General features: G+C 43.4%; 4 pseudogenes; all 4 read left to right on the top strand.

The window, feature by feature from the left end:
* Positions 1-1,100: 1,100 nt before the first annotated feature.
* Positions 1,101-4,223, top strand: LOC147027190 (uncharacterized; annotated as a pseudogene).
* Positions 4,224-4,832: 609 nt separating this feature from the next.
* LOC147027189 (uncharacterized) lies at positions 4,833-5,747 on the top strand (annotated as a pseudogene).
* Positions 5,748-7,133: 1,386 nt separating this feature from the next.
* LOC147027188 (uncharacterized) lies at positions 7,134-10,079 on the top strand (annotated as a pseudogene).
* A 7,492-nt stretch (positions 10,080-17,571) lies between these two features.
* On the top strand, positions 17,572-24,728 carry LOC147027187 (uncharacterized; annotated as a pseudogene).
* The last annotated feature ends 1,272 nt before the right edge of the window (positions 24,729-26,000 follow it).

Here is a 26,000-nt window from a genome sequence, read left to right as displayed (position 1 = left end):
ATTATAGTTGAGTCGGGATTCGAACCCAGACTGGCCAACTTCGAGGCGAATGTGCAAACCTGCACATACATACACTCCATGCACCCACAGGAGCGAGCACACTCGATACATCCACACTCGATACATCCACACTCGATACATCCACACTCGATACATCCACACTCGATACATTCACACTCGATACAGCCACACTCTATACACCCACACTCTAGACATCCACACTCAAAACACCCACACTCTAAACATTCACACGAAACATTCACACTTGAAAAACCCACACTCTATACATTCACACTCCATACACCCACACTCCATACACCAACACTCTACACACCCACACTCTATACACCCACACTCTATACACCCACACTCTATACACCCACACTCCATACATTCGCACTCTATGCATCCACACTCTATACACCCACACTCTATACATTCACACTCTATAAACCCACAATCTATACATTCACACTCGATACATCCACACTAGATAAATCCACACTCGATACATCCACACTCTATACATCCATACTCTATACATCCACACTCTATACATTCACACTCGATACATCCACACTCGATAAATCCACACTCGATACATCCACACTCGATACATCCACACTCTATACATCCATACTCTATACATCCACACTCTATACATTCACACTCGATACATCCACACTCGATACATCCACACTCGATACATCCACACTCGATACATCCACACTCTATACATTCACACTCTACACACCCACACTCTATACACCCACACTCTATACACCCACACTCCATACATTCGCACTCTATGCATCCACACTCTATACACCCACACTCTATAAACCCACAATCTATACATTCACACTCGATACATCCACACTCGATACATCCACACTCGATACATCCACACTCGATACATCCACACTCCATACACGAACACTCCATACACCCACACTCTACACACGCACACTCTATACACCCACACTCTGTACAACCACACTCCATACACCCACACTCTGTACAACCACACTCCATACATCCACACTCCGCACAACCACACTCCATATACCCACACTCTATCCACCCACACCCTATCCACCCACACTCTATCCACCCACACTCTATACACCCACACTCTATACAACCACACTCTATACACCCACACTCGATACACCCACACTCTATAAATTCACACTCTATAAACCCACAATCTATACATTCACACTCCATACATTCACACTCTATACACCCACCCTCGAAACATTCACACTCTTTTCATTCACAGTCGAAAAACCCACACTCGATACAGTCACACTCTATACATTCACACTCGAAAAACCCACACTCTTTACATTCACACTCTATGCACCCACACTCTAAACACCCACACTCTATACATCCACACTCGATATACCCACACTCTATACATTCACACTGTATACATTCACACTCTGTACATCCACACTCTATACACCCACACTCCATACATTCGCACTCTATGCATCCACACTCTATACACCCACACTCTCTGCATTCACACTCTATACACCCACACTGTATACACCCACACTCAATACATTCACACTCGAAACATTCACACTCCATACATTCACACTCTATACATCCACACTCTATTCATCCACACTCTATACATTCACACTCTATACATCCACACTCTATACATTCACACTCTATATATTCACACTCGAAAAACCCACACTCTATACATTCACACTCCATACACCCACACTCCACACACCCACACTCTATACACCCACACTCCATACATTCGCACTCTATACATTCACACTCTATACACCCACACTCGAAATACCCACACTCAACACACCCACACTCTATACACCCACACTCAGTACAATCACACTCTATACACCCACATTATATATTCACACTCTATAAACTCACAATCTATACATTCACACTAGATACATCCACACTCTATGCACCCACCCTCGAAAGATTCGCACTCTTTTCATTCACAGTCGAAAAATCCACACACGATACATTCACACTCTATACATTCACACTCGAAAATCCTACCCTCTATACATTCACACTCTACACACTCACACTCTAATCACGCACACTCTATACGCCCATACTCCATACATTCACACTCTATACACCCACACTCTCAACCCCCACACTCTATACATTCACACTCGAAACATCCACACTCTATACACCCACACTCCATGCATCCACACTCAATACATTCACACTCTATACACCCACACTCGAAATACCCACACTCAACACACTCACACTCTATACACCCACACTCAGTACATTCACACTCTATACACCCACATTATATATTCACACTCTATAAACCCACAATCTATACATTCACACTACATACATCCACACTCTATGCACCCACCCTCGAAACATTCACACTCTTTTCATTCACAGTCGAAAAACCCACACTCGATACATTCACACTCTATACATTCACACTCGAAAAACCCACACTCTATACATTCACACTCTATACACCCACACTCTATACATTCACACTCGAAAAACCTACACTCGAAACATTCACACTCGACACACCCACACTCTAAACACCCACACTCTATACACCCACACTCCATACATTCACACTCTATACACCCACACTCTACACACCCACACTCCATACATTCGCACTCTATACATTCACACTCTATACACCCACACTCGAAATACCCACACTCAACACACCCACACTCTATACACCCACACTCAGTACATTCACACTCTATACACCCACATTATATATTCACACTCTATAAACCCACAATCTATACATTCACACTACATACATCCACACTCTATGCACCCACCCTCGAAACATTCACACTCTTTTCATTCACAGTAGAAAAACCCACACTCGATACATTCACACTCTATACATTCACACTCGAAAAACCCACACTCTATACATTCACACTCTATACACCCACACTCTATACATTCACACTCGAAAAAACCTACACTCTATACATTCACACTCTACACACCCACACTCTAAACACCCACACTCTATACACCCACACTCCATACATTCACACTCTATACACCCACACTCTAAACATCCACACTCTATACACCCACACTCCATGCATCCACACTCTATACACCCACACTCCATGCATCCACACTCTATACATACACATTCTTTTCACACACACTCTATACACCCACACTCTATGCACCCACATTCTAAACACCCACACTCTATACATCCACACTCAATATCCCCACACTCTATAAATTCACACTGTATACATTCACACTCTGTACATCCACACTCTATACACCCACACTCCATACATTCGCACTCTATGCCTCCACACTCTATACACCCACACTCTATACATACACATTCTATACATCCACATTCTTTTCACACACACTCTATACACCCACACTCTATGCACCCACATTCTAAACACCCACACTCTATACATCCACACTCAATATACCCACACTCTATAAATTCACACTGTATACATTCACACTCTGTACATCCACACTCTATACACCCACACTCCATACATTCACACTCTATACACCCACACTCTACACACCCACACTCCATACATTCGCACTCTATACATTCACACTCTATACACCCACACTCGAAATACCCACACTCAACACACCCACACTCTATACACCCACACTCAGTACATTCACACTCTATACACCCACATTATATATTCACACTCTATAAACCCACAATCTATACATTCACACTACATACATCCACACTCTATGCACCCACCCTCGAAACATTCACACTCTTTTCATTCACAGTCGAGAAACCCACACTCGATACATTCACACTCTATACATTCACACTCGAAAAATCCACACTCTATACATTCACACTCTATACACCCACTCTCTATACATTCACAGTCGAGACATCCACACGCGATAAATCCACACTATATACACCCACACTCCATGCATCCACACTCTATACATCCACACTCTATACATACACATTCTATACATCCACACTCTATACACCCACACTCTATACACCCACACTCTATACATCCACACTCTATACATCCACACTCTATACATTCACACTCTATACATCCACACTCCATGCATTCGCGCTCAATGCATCCACACTCCAGACACCCGCACTCTATACATCCACACTCTATATATCTACATTGTATACAAGCACACTCTAAACATCCACACTCGAAACACCCACACTGTATACAGCCACACTCGGTACATCCACTCTCGATACATCCACACTCGATACATCCAGACTCAATACACCCACATTCTATACATTCACACTCAATACACCCAGACTCGAAACATCCACACTCTATACATCCACACTCGATACATCCACACTCTCTACATCCACACTCTATACACCCACACTCGATACATTCACACTCAAAACATTCACACTCTATACATTCACACTCTATACACCCACACTCTATACACCCACACTCTATACACCCACACTCTATACACCCACACTCTATACATTCACACTCTATACATCCATATTATATACATTCACACTCTATACACCCACACTCGATGCATTCACACGGTAGACATCCACACTCGATACGTCCACACTCTATACAACACACTCAATACATCCACATTCTGTACACCCACACTCTATACACCCACACTCTATACATTCACACCCTATACATCCACACTCGATACATCCACACTCTATACAACACACTCGATACATCCACATTCTGTACATCCACACTCTATATACCCACACTCTGTGCACCCACACTCTATACAACCACACTCTGTACAACCACACTCTATACAACCACACTCTATACAACCACACTCTGTACACTCACACTCTATACACCCACACTCTATACACCCACACTCTATACACCCACACTCTATACACCCACACTCTATACACCCACACTCTGTACAACCACACTCTATACACCCACACTCTGTACAACCACACTCCATATACCCACACTCTATCCACCCACACTCTATACAACCACACTCTATACACCCAAACTCTATACACCCACACTCTATACACCCACACTCTATACACCCACACTCTATACACCCACACTCTATACAACCACACTCTAAACACCCACACTCTATACATCCACACTCAATACACCCAAACTCTATACATCCACAATTTATACATCCATGATCTATACACCGACATTCTATACATCCACACTCTATACACCCACACTGTATAAACCCACAATCTATACATTCACACTCGATACATCCACACTCGATACATCCACACTCTATACATCCACACTCAATACATTCACACTCCATACACCCACAGTCTATACACCCAAACTCTATACAGCCACACACTATAAACCCACACTCTATACACCCACACTCTATACAGTCACACTCAATACAATCACACTCCATACACCCACACTACAAACACCAACACTCTACACACGCACACTCTATACACCCACACTCCATACATTCGCACTCTATGCATCCACACTCTATACACCCACACTCTATAAACCCACAATCTATACATTCACAATCGATACATCCACACCTGATACATCCACACTCTATACATCCACACTCTATACATCCACACGATATACACCCACACTCTATACACTCACACTCTATACATTCACACTCCATACACCCACACTCTATACAGCCACACACTATACACCCACACTCTATACATTCACACTCTATACATCCACACTCTAAACATTCACACTCTATATATTCACACTCTATACATTCACTCTCGAAAAACCCACACTCTATACATCCACACTCGAAATACCCACACTCAACACACCCACACTCGATATACCCACACTCGATACATTCACACTCTATACACCCACACTCTATACACCCACACTCTATAAATTCACACTCTATAAAACCACAATCTATACATTCACACTCCATACATTCACACTCTATACACCCACCCTCGAAAACATTCACACTCTTTTCATTCACAGTCGAAAAACCCACACTCGATACAGTCACACTCTATACATTCACACTAGAAAAACCCACACTATACATTCACACTCTATACACCCACACTCGTCACAGTCACACTCCTAAACCCTACACTCTATACAATCACACTCTACACACCCACACTCTAAACACCCACACTCTATACACCCACACTCCATCCAATCACCCTCTATACACCCACACTCTATACACCCACACTCTATACATTCACACTCGAAACATCCACACTCTGTACACCCACACGCCATGCATCCACACTCAATACATTCACACTCTATACACCCACACTCGAAATACCCACACTCAACACACCCACAATCTATATATCGACACTCAGACCATTCACACCCTATACACCCACATTATATATTCACACTCCATAAACCCACAATCTATACATTCACACTACATACATCCACACTCTATGCACCCACCCTCGCAACATTCACACTCTTTTCATTCACAGTCGAAAAACTCACACTCGATACATTCACACTCTATACATTCACACTCGAAAAACCCACACTCTATACATTCACACTCTATACACCCACACTCTATACATTCACACTCGAAAAACCTACACTCTATACATTCACACTCTACACACCCACACTCTAAACACCCACACTCTATACACCCACACTCCATACATTCACACTCTATACACCCACACTCGAAACACCCACACTCTATACATTCACACTCGAAACATCCACACTCTATACACCCACACTCCATGCATCCACACTCTATACATACACATTCTATACATCCACATTCTTTTCACACACACTCTATACACCCACACTCTATGCACCCACATTCTAAACACCCACACTCTATACATCCACACTCAATATACCCACACTCTATAAATTCACACTGTATACATTCACACTCTGTACATCCACACTCTATACACCCACACTCCATACATTCGCACTCTATGCATCCACACTCTATACACCCACACTCCATACATTCACACTCTATACACCCACACTCTACACACCCACACTCCATACATTCGCACTCTATACATTCACACTCTATACACCCACACTCGAAATACCCACACTCAACACACCCACACTCTATACACCCACACTCAGTACATTCACACTCTATACACCCACATTATATATTCACACTCTATAAACCCACAATCTATACATTCACACTACATACATCCACACTCTATGCACCCACCCTCGAAACATTCACACTCTTTTCATTCACAGTCGAAAAACCCACACTCGATACATTCAGAATCTATACATTCACACTCGAAAAATTCACACTCTATACATTCACACTCTATACACCCACTCTCTATACATTCACAGTCGAGACATCCACACGCGATAAATCCACACTATATACACCCACACTCCATGCATCCACACTCTATACATCCACACTCTATACATACACATTCTATACATCCACACTCTATACACCCACACTCTATACACCCACTCTCTATACACCCACACTCTATACATCCACACTCTATACATTCACACTCTATACATCCACACTCCATGCATTCGCGCTCAATGCATCCACACTCCAGACACCCACACTCTATACATCCACACTCAATATACCCACACTCTATAAATTCACACTGTATACATTCACACTCTGTACATCCACACTCTATACACCCACACTCCATACATTCGCACTCTATGCATCCACACTCTATACACCCACACTCCATACATTCACACTCTATACACCCACACTCTACACACCCACACTCCATACATTCGCACTCTATACATTCACACTCTATACACCCACACTCGAAATACCCACACTCAACACACCCACACTCTATACACCCACACTCAGTACATTCACACTCTATACACCCACATTATATATTCACACTCTATAAACCCACAATCTATACATTCACACTACATACATCCACACTCTATGCACCCACCCTCGAAACATTCACACTCTTTTCATTCACAGTCGAAAAACCCACACTCGATACATTCACACTCTATACATTCACACTCGAAAAATCCACACTCTATACATTCACACTCTATACACCCACTCTCTATACATTCACAGTCGAGACATCCACACGCGATAAATCCACACTATATACACCCACACTCCATGCATCCACACTCTATACATCCACACTGTATACATACACATTTTATACATCCACACTCTATACACCCACACTCTATACACCCACACTCTATACACCCACACTCTATACATCCACACTCTATACATTCACACTCTATACATCCACACTCCATGCATTCGCGCTCAATGCATCCACACTCCAGACACCCGCACTCTATACATCCACACTCTATATATCTACATTGTATACACGCACACTCTAAACATCCACACTCGAAACACCCACACTGTATACAGCCACACTCGGTACATCCACTCTCGATACATCCACACTCGATACATCCACACTCAATACACCCACATTCTATACATTCAAACTCAATACACCCAGACTCGAAACATCCACACTCTATACATCCACACTCTATACATCCACACTCTCTACATCCACACTCTATACACCCACACTCGATACATTCACACTCAAAACATTCACACTCTATACATTCACACTCTATACATTCACAGTCAATACATTCACACCCTATACATCCACACTCTATACATTCACACTCTATAAATCCACACTCTATACACCCACACTCTATACACCCACACTCTATACACCCACACTCTATACACCCACACTCTATACATTCACACTCTATACATCCATATTATATACATTCTCACTCTATACACCCACACTCGATACATTCACACCCTATACATCCACACTCGATACATCCACACTCTATACAACACACTCGATACATCCACATTCTGTACACCCACACTCTATACACCCACACTCTATACATTCACACCCTATACATCCACACTCGATACATCCACACTCTATACAACACACTCGATACATCCACATTCTGTACATCCACACTCTATATACCCACACTCTGTGCACCCACACTCTATACAACCACACTCTGCACAACCACACTCTGTACACCCACACTCTGTACACCCACACTCTGTTCACCCACACTCTATGCACCCACACTCTATACACCCACTCTCTGTACACCCACACTCTGTGCACCCACACTCTATATACCCACACTCTATACAGCCACACTCGATACATCCACACTCTATACACCCACACTCGATACATCCACATTCTGTACATCCACACTCTATACACCCACACTCTATGCACCCACACTCTATGCACCCACACTCTATACAACCACACTCTATACAACCACACTCTGTACACTCACACTCTATACACCCACACTCTATACATCCACACTCTATACACCCACACGCTGTACAACCACACTCTATACAGCCACACTCTGTACAACCACACTCCATATACCCACACTCTATCCACCCACACTCTATCCACCCACACTCTATACACCCAAACTCTATACACCCACACTCTATACACCCACACTCTATACACCCACACTCTATACAACCACACTCTAAACACCCACACTCTATACATCCACACTCAAGACACCCAAACTCTATACATCCACAATTTATACATCCACGGTCTATACACCGACATTCTATACATCCACACTCTATACACCCACACTGTATAAACCCACAATCTATACATTCACACTCGATACATCCACACTCGATACATCCACACTCTATACATGCACACTCAATACATTCACACTCCATACACCCACAGTCTATACACCCAAACTCTATACAGCCACACACTATAAACCCACACTCTATACACCCACACTCTATACAGTCACACTCAATACAATCACACTCCATACACCCACACTCCAAACACCAACACTCTACACACGCACACTCTATACACCCACACTCCATACATTCGCACTCTATGCATCCACACTCTATACACCCACACTCTATAAACCCACAATCTATACATTCACAATCGATACATCCACACCTGATACATCCACACTCTATACATCCACACTCTATACATCCACACGATATACACCCACACTCTATACACTCACACTCTATACATTCACACTCCATACACCCACACTCTATACAGCCACACACTATACACCCACACTCTATACATTCACACTCTATACATCCACACTCTAAACATTCACACTCTATATATTGACACTCTATACATTCACTCTCGAAAAACCCACACTCAACACACCCACACTCGATATACCCACACTCGATACATTCACACTCTATACACCCACACTCTATACACCCACACTCTATAAATTCACACTCTATAAAACCACAATCTATACATTCACACTCCATACATTCACACTCTATACACCCACCCTCGAAACATTCACACTCTTTTCATTCACAGTCGAAAAACCCACACTCGATACAGTCACACTCTATACATTCACACTCGAAAAACCCACACTTACATTCACACTCTATACACCCACACTCGATACATTCACACTCGAAAAACCTACACTCTATACATTCACACTCTACACACCCACACTCTAAACACCCACACTCTATACACCCACACTCCATACATTCACACTCTATACACCCACACTCTAAACACCCACACTCTATACATTCACCCGCGAATCATCCACACACTATACATCCACACTCCATGCATCCACACTCAATACATTCACACTCTATACACCCACACTCGAAATACCCACACTCAACACACCCACACTCTATACACCCACACTCAGTACATTCACACTCTATACACCCACATTATATATTCACACTCTATAAACCCACAATCTATACATTCACACTACATACATCCACACTGTATGCACCCACCCTCGAAACATTCACACTCTTTTCATTCACAGTCGAAAAACCCACACTCGATACATTCACACTCTATACATTCACACTCGAAAAACCCACACTCTATACATTCACACTCTATCCACCCACACTCTATACATTCACCCTCGAAAAACCTACACTCTATACACTCACACTCTACACACCCACACTCTAAACACCCACACTCTATACACCCACACTCAATACATTCACACTCTATACACCCACACTCTACACACCCACACTCCATACATTCACACTCTATACACCCACACTCGAAATACCCACACTCAACACACCCACACTCTATACACCCACACTCAGTACATTCACACTCTATACACCCACATTATATATTCACACTCTATAAACCCACAATCTATACATTCACACTACATACATCCACACTCTATGCACCCACCCTCGAAACATTCACACTCTTTTCATTCACAGTCGAAAAACCCACACTCGATACATTCACACTCTATACATTCACACTCGAAAAATCCACACTCTATACATTCACACTCTATACACCCACTCTCTATACATTCACAGTCGAGACATCCACACGCGATAAATCCACACTATATACACCCACACTCCATGCATCCACACTCTATACATCCACACTCTATACATACACATTCTATACATCCACACTCTATACACCCACACTCTACACACCCACACTCTATACACCCACACTCTATACATCCACACTCTATACATTCACACTCTATACATCCACACTCCATGCATTCGCGCTCAATGCATCCACACTCCAGACACCCGCACTCTATACATCCACACTCTATATATCTACATTGTATACACGCACACTCTAAACATCCACACTCGAAACACCCACACTGTATACAGCCACACTCGGTACATCCACTCTCGATACATCCACACTCGATACATCCACACTCAATACACCCACATTCTATACATTCACACTCAATACACCCAGACTCGAAACATCCACACTCTATACATCCACACTCTCTACATCCACACTCTCTACATCCACACTCTATACACCCACACTCGATACATTCACACTCAAAACATTCACCCTCTATACATTCACACTCTATACATTCACAGTCAATACATTCACACCCTATACATCCACACTCTATACATTCACACTCTATACATCCACACTCTATACACCCACACTCTATACACCCACACTCTATACACTCACACTCTATACACTCACACTCTATACATCCATATTATATACATTCACACTCTATACACCCACACTCGATACATTCACACCCTATACATCCACACTCGATACATCCACACTCTATACAACACACTCGATACATCCACATTCTGTACACCCACACTCTATACACCCACACTCTATACATTCACACCCTATACATCCACACTCGATACATCCACACTCTATACAACACACTCGATACATCCACATTCTGTACATCCACACTCTATATACCCACACTCTGTTCCCCCACACTCTATACAACCACACTCTGTACAACCACACTCTGTACACCCACACTCTGTACACCCACACTCTGTACACTCACACTCTATACACCCACACTCTGTGCACCCACACTCTATATACCCACACTCTATACAGCCACACTTGATACATCCACACTCTATACACCCACACTCGATACATCCACATTCTGTACATCCACACTCTATACACCCACACTCTATGCACCCACACTCTATGTATCCACACTCTATACAACCACACTCTATACAACCACACTCTGTACACTCACACTCTATACAACCACACTCCATATACCCACACTCTATCCACCCACACTCTGTACAACCACACTCTATACACCCACACTCTGTACAACCACACTCCATATACCCACACTCTATACAACCATACTCTATACAACCATGCTCTATACAACCATGCTCTATACAACCATGCTCTATACAACCATGCTCTATACAACCATGCTCTATACAACCATGCTCTATACAACCATGCTCTATACAACCATGCTCTATACAACCATGCTCTATACAACCATGCTCTATACAACCACGCTCTATACACCGACATTCTATACATCCACACTCTATACACCCACACTGTATAAACCCACAATCTATACATTCACACTCGATACATCCACACTCGATACATCAACACTCTATACATCCACACTCAATACATTCACACTCCATACACCCACAGTCTATACACCCAAACTCTATACAGCCACACACTATAAACCCACACTCTATACACCCACACTCTATACAGTCACACTCAATACAATCACACTCCATACACCCACACTCCAAACACCAACACTCTACACACGCACACTCTATACACCCACACTCCATACATTTGCACTCTATGCATCCACACTCTATACACCCACACTCTATAAACCCACAATCTATACATTCACAATCGATACATCCACACCTGATACATCCACACTCTATACATCCACACTCTATACATCCACACGATATACACCCACACTCTATACACTAACACTCTATACATTCACACTCCATACACCCACACTCTATACAGCCACACACTATACACCCACACTCTATACATTCACACTCTATACATCCACACTCTGAACATTCACACTCTATATATTCACACTCTATACATTCACTCTCGAAAAACCCACACTCTATACATCCACACTCGAAATACCCACACTCAACACACCCACACTCGATATACCCACACTCGATACATTCACACTCTATACACCCACACTCTATACACCCACACTCTATAAATTCACACTCTATAAAACCACAATCTATACATTCACACTCCATACATTCACACTCTATACACCCACCCTCGAAACATTCACACTCTTTTCATTCACAGTCGAAAAATCCACACTCGATACAGTCACACTCTATACATTCACACTCGAAAAACCCACACTATACATTCAAACTCTATACACCCACACTCCATACATTCACACTCGAAAAACCTACACTCTATACATTCACACTCTACACACCCACACTCTAAACACCCACACTCTATACACCCACACTCCATACATTCACACTCTATACACCCACACTCTAACCACCCACACTCTATACATTCACACTCGAAACATCCACACTCTATACACCCACACTCCATGCATCCACACTCAATACATTCACACTCTATACACCCACACTCGAAATACCCACACTCAACACACCCACACTCTATACACCCACACTCAGTACATTCACACTCTATACACCCACATTATATATTCACACTCTATAAACCCACAATCTATACATTCACACTACATACATCCACACTCTATGCACCCACCCTCGAAACATTCACACTCTTTTCATTCACAGTCGAAAAACCCACACTCGATACATACACACTCTATACATTCACACTCGAAAAACCCACACTCTATACATTCACACTCTATACACCCACACTCTATACATTCACACTCGAAAAACCTACATCTATACATTCACACTCTACACACCCACACTCTACACACCCACACTCTAAACACCCACACTCTATACACCCACACTCCATACATTCACACTCTATACACCCACACTCTAAACACCCACACTCTATACATTCACACTCGAAACATCCACACTCTATACACCCACACTCCATGCATCCACACTCTATACATACACATTCTATACATCCACATTCTTTTCAGACACACTCTATACACCCACACTCTATGCACCCACATTCTAAACACCCACACTCTATACATCCACACTCAATATACCCACACTCTATAAATTCACACTGTATACATTCACACTCTGTACATCCACACTCTATACACCCACACTCCATACATTCGCACTCTATGCATCCACACTCTATACACCCACACTCTGTACATTCACACTCTATACATTCACACTCGAAAAATCCACACTCTATACATTCACACTCTATACACCCACTCTCTATACATTCACAGTCGAGACATCCACACGCGATAAATCCACACTATATACACCCACACTCCATGCATCCACACTCTATACATACACATTCTATACATCCACACTCTATACATCCACACTCTATACACCCACACTCTATACAACCACACTCTATACAACCACACTCTGTACATCCACACTCTACACATTCACACTCTATACATCCACACTCCATGCATTCGCGCTCAATGCATCCACACTCCAGGCACCCGCACTCTATACATCCACACTCTATATATCTACATTGTATACACGCACACTCTAAACATCCACACTCGAAACACCCACACTGTATACAGCCACACTCGGTACATCCACTCTCGATACATCCACACTCGATACATCCACACTCAATACACCCACATTCTATACATTCACACTCAATACACCCAGACTCTAAACATCCACACTCTATACATCCACACTCTATACATTCACACTCAAAACATTCACACTCTATACATTCACAGTCAATACATTCACACCCTATACATCCACACTCTATACATTCACACTCTATACATCCACACTCTATACACCCACACTCTATACGCCCACACTCTATACACCCACACTCTATACATTCACACTCTATACATCCATATTATATACATTCACACTCTATACAGCCACACTCGATACATTCACACCCTATACATCCACACTCGATGCATCCACACTCTATACAACACACTCGATACATCCACATTCTGTACACCCACACTCTATACACCCACACTCTATACATTCACACCCTATACATCCACACTCGATACATCCACACTCTATACAACACACTCGATACATCCACATTCTGTACATCCACACTCTATATACCCACACTCTGTGCACGCACACTATATACAACCACACTCTGTACAACCACACTCTGTACACCCACACTCTATACACCCACACTGTACACCCACACTCTGTGCAACCACACTCTATATACCCACACTCTATACAGCCACACTCGATACATCCACACTCTATACACCCACACTCGATACATCCACATTCTGTACATCCACACTCTATACAACCATACTCTATACAACCATACTCTATGCAACCATACTCTATACAACCACACTCTATACAACCACACTCTGTACACTCACACTCTATACACCCACACTCTATACATCCACACTCTATACACCCACACTCTGCACAACCACACTCTATACACCCACACTCTGTACAACCACACTCCATATACCCACACTCTATCCACCCACACTCTATCCACCCACACTCTATCCACCCACACTCTATACACCCAAACTCTATACACCCACACTCTATACACCCACACTCTATACACCCACACTCTATACAACCACACTCTAAACACCCACACTCTATACATCCACACTCAATACACCCAAACTCTATACATCCACAATTTATACATCCACGATCTATACACCGACATTCTATACATCCACACTCTATACACCCACACTGTATAAACCCACAATCTATACATTCACACTCGATACATCCACACTCGATACATCCACACTCTATACATCCACACTCAATACATTCACACTCCATACACCCACAGTCTATACACCCAAACTCTATACAGCCACACACTATAAACCCACACTCTATACACCCACACTCTATACAGTCACACTCAATACAATCACACTCCATACACCCACACTCCAAACACCAACACTCTACACACGCACGCTCTATACACCCACACTCCATACATTCGCACTCTATGCATCCACAATCGATACATCCACACCTGATACATCCACACTCTATACATCCACACTCTATACATCCACACGATATACACCCACACTCTATACACTCACACTCTATACATTCACACTCCATACACCCACACTCTATACAGCCACACACTATACACCCACACTCTATACATTCACACTCTATACATCCACACTCTAAACATTCACACTCTATATATTCACACTCTATACATTCACTCTCGAAAAACCCACACTCTATACATCCACACTCGAAATACCCACACTCAACACACCCACACTCGATATACCCACACTCGATACATTCACACTCTATACACCCACACTCTATACACCCACACTCTATAAATTCACACTCTATAAAACCACAATCTATACATTCACACTCCATACATTCACACTCTATACACCCACCCTCGAAACATTCACACTCTTTTCATTCACAGTCGAAAAACCCACACTCGATACAGTCACACTCTATACATTCACACTCGAAAAACCCACACTATACATTCACACTCTATACACCCACACTCGATACATTCACACTCAAAAAACCCACACTCTATACATTCACACTCTATACACCCACACTCTATGCACCCACACTCTATGCACCCACACTCTATACATTCACACTCTATACACCCACACTCTATACACCCACACTCCATGCATACACATTCTATTCATCCACATTCTTTTCACACACACTCTATGCACCCACACTCTATGCACCCACACTCTAAACACCCACACTCTATACATCCACACTCTATACATCCACACTCCATATACCCACACTCCACACATTCGCACTCTCTACATTCACACTCTATACACCCACACTCGAAACATTCACACTCCATACATTCACACTCCATACATTCACACTCTATACATCCACACTCTATACATTCACACTCTATACAACCACACTCTATACACCCACACTCTATACACCCACACTCTATACATCCACACTCTATACATTCACACTCTATACATTCACACTCGAAAAACCCACACTCTATACATTCACACTCCATACACCCACACTCCATACACCCACACTCTACACACCCACACTCTATACACCCACACTCTATACACCCACACTCCATACATTCGCACTCTATGCATCCACACTCTATAAACCCACACTCTATACATTCACTCTCGAAAAACCCACACTCTATACATTCACAATCTATCCACCCACACTCAACACACCCACACTCAACACACCCACAATCTATACACCCACACTCAATACATTCACACTCTATACACCCACACTATAAATTCACACTCTATAAACCCACAATCTATACATTCACACTCCATACATCCACACTCTATACACCCACCCTCGAAACATTCACACTCTTTTCATTCACAGTTGAAAAACCCACACTCGATACATTCACACTCTATACATTCACACTCGAAAAACCCACACTCTATACATTCACACTCTATCCACCCACACTCTATACATTCACACTCGAAAAACCCACACTCTATATATTCACACTCTATACACCCACACTCTATACACCCACACTCTATACATTCACACTCGAAACATCCACATTCTACTCACCCTCACTCTACACACCCACACTCCATGCATCCACACTCTATACATACACATTCTATACATCCACATTCTTTTCACACACACTCTATACACCCACACTCTATGCACCCACATTCTAAACACCCACACTCTATACATCCACACTCTATACATCCACACTCAATATACCCACACTCAATATACCCACACTCTATACATTCACACTGTATACATCCACACTCTATACACCCACACTCTATGCATCCACACTCTATACACCCACACTCTATACATTCACACTCTATACATTCACACTCAAAAAATCCACACTCTATACATTCACACTCTATAAACCCACACTCTATACACCCACTCTCTATACATTCACAGTCGAGACATCCACACGCGATAAATCCACACTATATACACCCACACTCCATGCATCCACACTCTATACATACACATTCTATACATCCACACTCTATACATCCACACTCTATACACCCACACTCTATACATTCACACGCCATACATTCACACTCTATACACCCACACTCTATACAACCACACTCTATACAACCACACTCTGTACAACCACACTCTATAAACCCACACTCTATACAGCCACACTCGATACATCCACACTCTATACACCCACACTCGATACATCCACATTCTGTACATCCACACTCTATACACCCACACTCTATGCACCCACACTATATGCACCCACACTCTATACAACCACACTCTATACACATCCACACCAATATACCCACACTAACATACCCACACCTATACATTCACACTCTATGCATCCACACACTTCTATAACACCCACACTCTCTCATTCACATACTCTATACATTCACACTGCATCCACACTCTGTACAACCACACTCTGTACACTCACACTCTATACACCCACACTCTATATACCCACACTCTGTACAACCACACTCTTTCTACCCACACTCTATACATCCACACTCTATACACCCACACTCTGTACATCCACACTCAATACACCCAAACTCTATACAGCCACAATCTATACATCCACAATCTATACACCCACACTCTATACATCCACACTCTATACACCCACACTCCAAAATTCACATTCCATACATCCAGACTCCACAAATCCACACTGTTTTCACCCACACTCCACAAATCCACACTCTAAACATTCACACTCCATACACCCACAGTCGATACATCCACACTCTAGACACCCACACTCTAGACACCCACACTCAATCCACCCACACTCTATACATCCATATTATATACATTCACACTCTATACACCCACACTCGATACATTCACACCCTATACATCCACACTCTATACATCCACACTCGATACATCCACACTCAATACATCCACACTCGATACAGCCACACTCGATACATCCACACTCTATACATCCACTCTCAATACATCCACTCTCTATACACCCACACTCTATACACCCACACTCTATACATCCACACTCGATACATCCACATTCTGTTCGTCCACACTCCATACACCCACACTCCATACATCCACACTCTATACATCCACACTCCATACATTCACACTCTATACACCCACACTCTATACATCCACACTCTATACACCCACACTCGATACATCCACATTCTGTACATCCACACTCTATACACCCACACTCTATGCAACCACACCCTATACATCCACACTCTATACATCCACACTCTCTTCACCCACACTCGATACATCCACATTCTATACACCCACACTCTATGCACCCACACCCTATACATCCACACTCTATACAACCACACTCGATAGATCCACACTCTATACACCCACACTCTATGCACCCACACTCTATGCACCCACACTCTATACACCCACACTCTATGCACCCATGCTCTATATACCCACACTCTATACACCCACACTCTATACACCCACACTCTGTACAACCACACTCTGTACATTCACACTCTATACACCCACACTCTATACATTCACACTCTATACACCCACACTCGATACATCCACACTCTATACATCCACACTCTATGCATCCACACTCTATACATCCACACTATATACACCCACACTCTATACATTCACACTCTGTACAAACACACTCTATACATCCACACTATATACACCCACACTCTATACATTCACACTCTGTACAAACACACTCTGTACAACCACACTCTATACATTCACACTCTATACACCCACACTCTATACATTCACACTCTATACACCCACACTCTATAAACCCACAATCTATACATTCACTCTCGATACATCCACACTCGATACATCCACACTCGATACATCCACACTCTATACATCCACACTCTATACACCCACACTCTATACACTCACACTCTATACATTCACACTCTATACGGCCACACTCTATACATCCACACTCTATACACCCACACTCTATACATCCACATTTTATCCATCCACACTCTATGCACCCACACTCGATACATCTACATTCTATACATCCACACTCTATACATCCACACTCTATACACCCACACTCTATACACCCACACTCTATACACCCACACTCTATACATTCACACTCTATACATCCATATTATATACATTCACACTCTTTACATCCACACTCTATACATTCACACTCTATACATTCACACTCTATACATCCACACTCTATACATCCACACTCTATACACCCACACTCTATACACCCACACTCTATACATCCACATTTTATCCATCCACACTCTATACATCCACACTCTATACACCCACACTCTATACATCCACACTCGATACATCCACATTCTATACATCCCCACTCTATACATCCACACTCTATACATCCACGCTCTATACAACCACACTCTCTACATTCACACTCTATACACTCACAATCTATACACCCACATTATATACATCCACACTCTATGCACCCACACTCTATGCACCCACACTCTATACATCCACATTATATGCATCCACACTCTATACACCCATACTCTATACACCCACGCACTATACTAGGCGGATCTGAGTTGGGAGGGGGGGAGGGGGGATGACGTATCCCTCCGTCCTTCCACCAATACTTGCAACTTCTTCTCTGAAATGACACATACGATTTCAATGAAACTATGGCATAACATTCATCACCCTGTATGCACAAAAGTTTGTTCATAACTAAAAAAATCTAAAAAAAAAAGGGGTTCTATGAGGGTTGCATCCCAAAATTAGTATTTGTTTTCTTCTCTGAAACTCCACACAAAATTTCGATGAAACTTGACCACAACCTTCATCGCCCATGTTGTACCAATGATTGTTCATGGCATTAAAAAGTCTGGTTCCTTGGAGATGTGCAGGTGGGTTGCCTCCAAAATATGTATTTGCTTTCTTCTCTGAAACTACACACACAATTTCGATGAAACTTGACGTCAACCTTCATCACCTGTGATGTCCCAAGGTTTGTTCAAAGCATTAAAAAAACAAAAAAAAAAAATCCATATATATTTACTTTCTTCTCCGTTACATACCCTGTGGGTCATGCAGGCCTTCCAGTGGTTCCCTGGTTGTCGTATTGAGCCACTAACAGGTGAGAGCCCAAGGGTATTGCCCCTATTTTGCCACATGTAATGAGGTGTATATTACAGAAGATGTGGTCTCTCACTGTTGGAAAGGAAACTGTCTCGTGACGTGAATTTTTCTAACAATTTCCACTGTCAAGACTAAATATCTAATAAGGTAGGTATGTCTGGTGGTGGCGGTTTGCAAGGCGACGCAACATTGGCCTGTGATGTTTTGTGGCCATAACACACATTGCTTTGGGATCGGTGGCATTGATTGGCCGAAACTGTCTCCATCTCAGGCAAAAGATACTCTGATGAAGGGATAATTCCCGAAATGTCAGCTTCTTCTTACTTGCTAGAGATGGAAGAGAGGAGAAAAGAGTTGAGGCCGCAGCCCCTCCCCAGCAGTGAGCACGCACAAGGAAATGTGGGGTGTGTGTGTGTGACGGGAATGAGGTCCCAGCAACACTATGGATGGATAAGGTAGGTAGTCAGTCGGCCTGGAGTATGGAGGCAATGGGGGTGGTGGCTTGAAACCAAGGGAGGCTAGGCCCAAATGCGGTCACCATGGTGCCGACAGCTGAAGTGCGTCTCTGGGTTCTCACACCATGCCTCTGTCATTTGATGGAAAAAGTGACCTGGCGGCATTCCTAGCAAAATTTTACTGTGTAATCCGTGGTAATGGATGGCCTAATGACAAGAGTGGACTTCACCTCGTGGCTAACTTGCACAACGCGTTGTTGGAGGTGCTCATGGCTATACTATGCTAGGTGAGGCCATCTCGATGAAAACTTTAATTCCAGCCCTAAAAAGTCTATTCGGTGTGGAGCAGCAGTGTGACCTTGTTAAAGCTCAGCTATCGATGAGGAAACGAAGACCTGGTGAATTCATAGCTAAATTGGCTTACAATATTTGGCATGCCATGTGCACAGACTATTTTGATCTGGACACCTCGGCAGAAGAGAGATTGGTATTGGACCAGTTAATTTTAGCCATTGGGGACCAGGACCTGAGCGGGCAGCTGGCGGTCTGATGCCCGACCTCTGTGAGCGAGATATCCGATGCCGGAGCCCAATGGGAAGCGGCAGTCTGCCAGTTGTCACCCGTCTGAGTGCCCATACTCTATGAACTCACGCACAACTTTTGAACTCAATAAGGCCTCCAATGACAGTATTCCAGGTGGGCCGAGACAGACCATGGGGTCATGGACCCTCATTAGAGCATATTGACCAGCATCAAAGGTGGGGTATGCAACAGGGAGAACCTGTAATTTGGAATAGGTGGGTTCAGGTTAGGACCATCAACTTGGCCAGTCAGTGGGGGCTTCCAGCAGTCGTGAAGTTAAAGACCCTACTCAGGACGCTGTTACAATTGTGGCCACTGGGAGAGGAAATGTCGCCCCCCATTGAGAGGGGCGCCAACTCCAGCCCCAACCAGCAACTATGCCAAACAATAGCTCGAGGCAGGCTCAAACCCCAACCCCAACCCCCCCTCCCCCCACTCATCAGAACCAAGGAAACTGAGAAGTGCCAGGCACGTAGGACTGCGCTCAGCGAAATTTGATAGTTTTAAGCCTTTTTCCTCATGACATTGTGGATGGATTGGAAAAGGAAGTCTGACGACTTGGGGCATGGAGGTTGATACCGTGGTAAACATGGGGGTGAGCGATGCAACTGTGAGCCCCACAGTTTTCAGGGTAGGAATGGTTGGAAGGGAGTGGGCTGTTTAAAAGATTACAGGCCGATTATAGAGCAAGGCTTGGTGCATGCCAAAACTTTTGAGAAGGCTGTCTAAAATTTGTGGGAAGCTTTTGGGAGGTTAACAACCACCAGGTTGAAATTAAACCCCAGTGAATGCAAATTATTTGCAAGAGAAGTGGCATACTTGGGCCATACAATCAGCAGAGAGGGTGTAGCAACTGATCGAGTGGCCTGTACCTCAAAACATCAGGGAGATGCAGGGTTTTTTTTTGAGATTCTGCTTCAACTACCGGCACTTTGTGGTAAAGTTCACCAAAATTGCCAGGCCCCTTCAGTGGCTTACAGAGAAGGGGACTCGGTTTCTTTAGACAAGAGAATGTGAAGAGGCATTCAATAAATTAAAGAGGCGTTTAATGACGGCACTGATATTGGCATATCCCACTGATGATGGGAAGTATGTCCTGGACACGGATGCGAGCCACAAAGGTTTTGCCACAATCTTGCCCCATGTACAAGGGAGCCTCAAGAGAGTGATCACGTATTATAGCTGGGCCATGAGCAGCCCCGAGAGAAATAATTGCATGACTCATAAAGAGCTATTGGCCATGCTAATTGCAATTACATATTTTCACTCGTATTTGTATGGGAGAAATTTGTTGGAAGAACAGACCATTCCTTCTTGCAATGGTTTTGAAGGTTCAAGGATCCCGAGGGCTAAATTGCAAGATGATTCAAGAAATTGCAGCAGTACGATTTCAATGTGGCCCATAGAGCCGGGAAGGCTCATGGGAACACTGATGCGCTCTCTCAATGCCCATGCTTGAAAGAACACTGCAAATTATGTACATGGCAAGAGGACAGGGACCAATTGGCAGAAACCCCTCCAAAGGTCCTTGTCCGTGTAGCCTTGGTAGTGAAGCCAATAATGCCAGTAACCGCAGAGGAGGAATTTGGAACTTTGGTGGACTGGAGCACGGCGCAGCAGGAAGACCCCGTGCTGGGATCGTTGTGCGACTGGGTAAGGATGGGTATGAGACCCACCAAGTCAGATGTTGCACAATATAGGGCCCGAGTGAAAGCTTATTGGGCATAATGACAGCTATTGGCGATGCAACGAGACATATTGTATGCATAAAGACATAGGAAATTGGTGGAACGGTTATAGACCCTGATGCGAAAAGAACACCAGACTACTGCAAGTGCATGGACATTTGCGTGAGACCAAAAGAACAGCCAAGATCCAGAGGTGGTTTTACTGGGTCTGGTGGAAATGCTGTACTTGTGTTATTGCCTGCAGTTCTGAGTTTCGGCAGGGGCTTCTCGCAGACGAGAGTTTCAGCAGGGGCTTCTCGCAGCCTATGTTGATCTCTGCAAAACGTTCAATTCAGTTAATCGGGATTCCCTCTGGAGGTTTCTCGGCCTTCATGTGGTGCCACCAAAAATGATCAATCTGATTTCTGAACTACACTCATGAAAGAACAAACAAAAGGGGGAAACGTGGTGCAAGACAAAATTTCACATTTTCAACGAGCCAGCCACTGCCTCTTGCACTGCAGAACAAAACGTGGCTAACAACGCATGTGAGAGTGACCCCTGAACTTTGTTCAAGTCGTTCGACATACAGTATTCAGTGACAGTGCAAATATTGTGGAGCACTCGCCAAGTGGCTTAAGCTCTCCAACGAAAGGGTCAAAAACAAGCGGCTCCCTTGTCCTGCGATTAGCAATCACCGAACCGCCATGTTTTACATACACTTCCCGGAGATGCCCGAAATGTCAAATATGTCCGAATTGGACAAATACACATTTTTCTAGGAGTCGGAACTACTTGTAAATTCGATTCTGCAGCTTAAATTTTGTCATTCTCGTGAGTTCAAGAGTTTCTCGTGATGATCACATGTGCAGAAATAAAATGTCAAGCAATGAATTCTGGCATCTCCGGGCGTTTTTGAGCATTGCAATGTACGCAGCAATCCGTAGCTATGATGAACAAGCATTTGATGATATGAGTGAGGAAAGTGAAAAAAAAAAAACTTCGTCGTTGAGAAATCGTTGCGGCCTGTTGCAATTCAGGGCATGGTTGAGCAGGCCAAAAAACATGGTGGCTTCAGACCCCAGCGAGGTTACCCAGGAAACGCCTAAAGACCCCATAGAGTCGTGACTGAGGATTGCCTGATGAAGGATATAATTATATAATAGTAGGGGTGCCAGAGCCCAGAAACTTGGAGAGGGGTAGTCATGAAAGAACATACTTTTGTCCTGGATGTTTTTTGGTAGATTGGACCTTGGCGCACATGACTAGGGTGGTCTGCTCGGCCAACTCTCTTGCGAAAGTGCTCATCTGGCTCGATTTATCATGTGTCACC

Source organism: Eptatretus burgeri, chromosome 5 (assembly GCF_056783735.1).
Source record: "Eptatretus burgeri isolate ZD-2024b chromosome 5, Ebu_testis_v1, whole genome shotgun sequence".
NCBI lineage: Eukaryota > Metazoa > Chordata > Myxini > Myxiniformes > Myxinidae > Eptatretus > Eptatretus burgeri.
The sequence above is the reverse complement of the archived record's forward strand: the minus strand, read 5'-3'. Positions and strand labels throughout refer to the sequence as shown.